This window comes from Hermetia illucens, chromosome 4 (assembly GCF_905115235.1).
Source record: "Hermetia illucens chromosome 4, iHerIll2.2.curated.20191125, whole genome shotgun sequence".
NCBI lineage: Eukaryota > Metazoa > Arthropoda > Insecta > Diptera > Stratiomyidae > Hermetia > Hermetia illucens.
Window position 1 is genome coordinate 152,754,237 of NC_051852.1, and position 3,979 is coordinate 152,758,215.

Below are 3,979 nucleotides of genomic sequence, written 5' to 3' on the forward strand. Positions count from 1 at the left end.
AACAAAATATAGGGGGGCCAATATAGACTCGGATCACTATTTCGTTGGCATAGTGCTCCGGGCTCGAATTACGACACCACCTACAATCCCCTCTGACAATCAGGTGAGAGTGAATACTGAAACCATTCACAACACAGCCCTCCTCAACACCTATAATGGGGAAATGAATGCCGCAATAACCGCAGCTAACAGCTGTCCTGGAGATGAAGCATCAACAAATGATCTTCACAACAACCTGAAGAACATTATCATTGATATGGCCACAAAGATACTTGGCCCCAGCCCCAAAAAAGTTGGAACGGATGGTTTGACGATGAATGTAAGCTAGCAACGGAACGGAAGAAAGCTGCACACCGAGTAACGTTGCATTCTCAAAGAACGCGGGCACGCGTTGAGACTTATCACAAACTCCGGAGAGCGGAGAAGCGACTTTACAGACGGAAAAAAGAAGCCTGGGAGAACGAACAAGTCTGTGAACTAGAAAAGGACAGAGAACAACCGCACCAGGTGTGGAAGTTTTACCAACAAGTCAGCAGGATGAAGCCTTACACACCTCGTTCATCCTGCCGAGACAAAGAGGAAAATCTGATTTCTGACAGAATGGGCATATTGGAGCGATGGGTTGAGTACTCTGATGAACAACTAAACAACCAGAACATCGGCGAGTTGGAGGTCCCACCAAGTGAAGACGAAGAACAGATATTGCCACCACCACGTATAGAAGAAACAGTCCAAGCAATTCATCGGCTTAAAAACCATTTGTCGCCAGGAGCCGATGGAAATATAGCCGAATTGGTTAAATATGGAGGCGACCAATTACACTAAGTGGTTCGTCAACTTGTGCTCAAGGTATGGGACAGCGAATCAATGCCTGACGATTGGCAACGAGGCATTATCTGTCTCATACATAGAAAGGGAGATATCACGCAGTGCAGCAATTATAGAAGTATCACGTTGCTGAGTACAATCTATAAGATATTCTCCGCTATCTTGCTAGGCCGGTAATCTTATACGCTCCCCTTCATACCCTCAATTTCCCTTCCCTGCAACAACACCGCATCTTCCATGATATGTGTACCCATGTCAAATTCTGTAATTGCCTGATGGACTACTCAGCCAACTCCGATATTATATTCCGCATTGCCCCCGGAGTAGACGTGGTGTGCAAATCTGCTTCCTTAGTTCTAACCGTAAATTAAGTCACTTACTGGCTTCCCCTTCTGAGGAAAGTATAAATATGGAAATTTACTTTTCTGTGTATTGTCTCTCCGAAAAAGGTGATATGATGCACGTCGATATTCTCAGGAAGGTTTAATCCGATCTGGAACTGATCGACTTTGGAGAAGACGTCAGACATTTCCACAAACAAGTTTTGATGCTGACGAACTCAAAACCACAAAGAACAACTGGAGATGTACAGTCTACTTTCATCCAGATCAAGCAGGCGGCGCGAGATCTCGGGCTGCACATTAACGAAGGCAAGCTGAAGTACATGGTGACAAGGTCAGCGCCAAACAATAAAGACCGAACAACATCAATCGCACTCGTCAAACGAAACGATAGGAGACTACAACTTTAAGACCGTTGATAATTTCCTCTAATTAGGGCCGAAAATCACAACCGATGACAGCTACGGTGATAAAATCCGCGCACGGTTGTTGTCAGCCAACAGAGCCTATTTCAGCTTACAAAAACTGTTCAGCTCGAAATGTCTCACCATAGGGTCAAAGCTCTTACTGTACAAGACAATGATCTTGTCAGTCCTCATATATTCCTCGGAAACTTGGGTTCTTAGCAAAAAAATGCGAATTCTTGGCCGCGTTCGAGAGAAGAATCCTCCGAAGAATTGTTGGCCCCCTACATGAGGATGGACGATTCCGTAGGCTACATAACGACGGAATCTGTGAGCGATACAATGACCGTTAAGTTGTGGAGAAAATCCGGCTCAATAGGTTACGGTGGGCGGGTCACTTAATCCGTATGGATGAGGATGATCCCACTCGGAAAGTCTATAAGGGCAATATCTATGGTAGAAAAAGAAGACGAGGCAGACCTTACCTGAGATGGAGCGATGGCGTAGATCAGGACGCCAGACAGCTTTTAGGGATATCGAACTTGTGGACCTCGGCGCAAAACCGAGATCACATATGGCCCGCTGCCTTTTCAGCTTTAAAGAAAAGGCTGAAATAGGGATACGATTCCCTTTTGGACACAGAAGAACAGGAAACACATATTTGTATGGACTACATATATATCTGTATGTATACACATAAACATTATGCATTGCTTTAAATCAACACAATATTCGACCTTGTTCAAATATTTGACAATAATGAGACTCTCAACCTGCAACGACGGAATGAGTCAATGCGAAACTTAGCCGACTATTAACCCACATGGTGAAATTCACCAACCCAGGTATTGAAGCTTCAGTATCTTTTTCATTTTAAAGTAGTAAAAAATCCGCTTCCAATTCCATTCACCTACAATTGGGATTTATACTTGGAATTGACGCAAGTAACGAGCAATGGCCTCCATGTCGCATACCAGCACTATCCACACGTACGGAACCTTGGGCATTTCTTTATCACCCAGGAAAAAACCAGAAGAGGTGTGTCTTCAAAGTTCAGTTGCCGACATTTGCAAATCAGTCGGAAATCAGCAAGCGCCATCCAAATCTGCCGCATCATTGTTAGGTCGACTGCTGGCGCACGCTCCTAAGCAAATACGCCACCGCACTCAGCATAATGAATTCATGGCTTTGTATCTGGAAGCGCAGAATTTCGCAACTTTGTGGACCCAATGGAGGTGATAAGATGCAGTACTGGGTATACTGGGTAGAGTGGAAATTGCCGGCGCCTCAATTACGTCTCTGAGGCACTTCGATTATGTGGTCGGTGATTCACATGTGACTAGCCTTCCGTTTACATTTCGCACCTCGGCAAGGCGGCCATGATCAACCGGGGCGAGTGGGAAAATTTAGGTACAAACCATGCCAGCCATTGTATCGAATGGAAATTTGCAGAAAATGACGTTGGATCATCAGACTAATTTGCGTAGATTTGTGGGCAAAGTCTGGTGACTGAGTGTTGATCTAGCGTCAATGGTAACCGGATGCAGGGGAGCAGATTCTGTTCTGGGGTACCAAAGGCAAATATTTGGTAGGAATATATCAAATAGGGGTAGATCTGACCTAGTTCAGACAGCATTGAATTCCACAGTTGGATACCCTATTGTCTCACTAAAATAGTTCTATGAAAGAATAGATAGTGCGTCTGCACCCCGGAGTGCGTACCCAAGAAATTATAATATTCAGAGTGAAATATGGTGACCGTAAATTTCCTTCTGTAAATTTGCTCTCTATTTATAACTGTCGTGCAAATTATCAACACCGCCGCAAACACAGATTAGGCTAAAAATAGTCCACTTTATTGTTCTGTAAATAAATAAAGAAGGAATGGATTTGATTTACAGAAGTTAATAACGTTAACCTTATTAAAGGTTGCGTCTTCAACTATGGATAGAAGAGCATCGAAGCGCTAAAAATTGGACAAATACGCAGCATAACCCAAGATCTTCATTAGTTTTTTTAGTTTTCCATAAAAAAAATGGCCGTGACTTTCGAGATGCTAATTCCTACCGTAAACGGACTTGTTTTATTGCGTTCTGGACTAACATTGAAGGTAATTGGGAGGAGAATACAACTGACTTAAATATGACCAGAAACAAAAAAAGATGGGGACACTGATGACCCCATTTACACTTTCATGAGTTCACTTTGTGACCCTACTACATCAGAGCCTGATAGTCATCATCATCAACGGCGCAACAACCGGTATCCGGTCTAGGCCTGCCTTAATAAGGAACTACAGACATCCCGGCTTTGCTCCGAGGTCCACCACTTCGATATCCTTAAAGGCTGTCTGGCGTCCTGGCCTAGGCCATCGCTTCATCTTAGGCAGGGTTTGCCTCGTCTTCT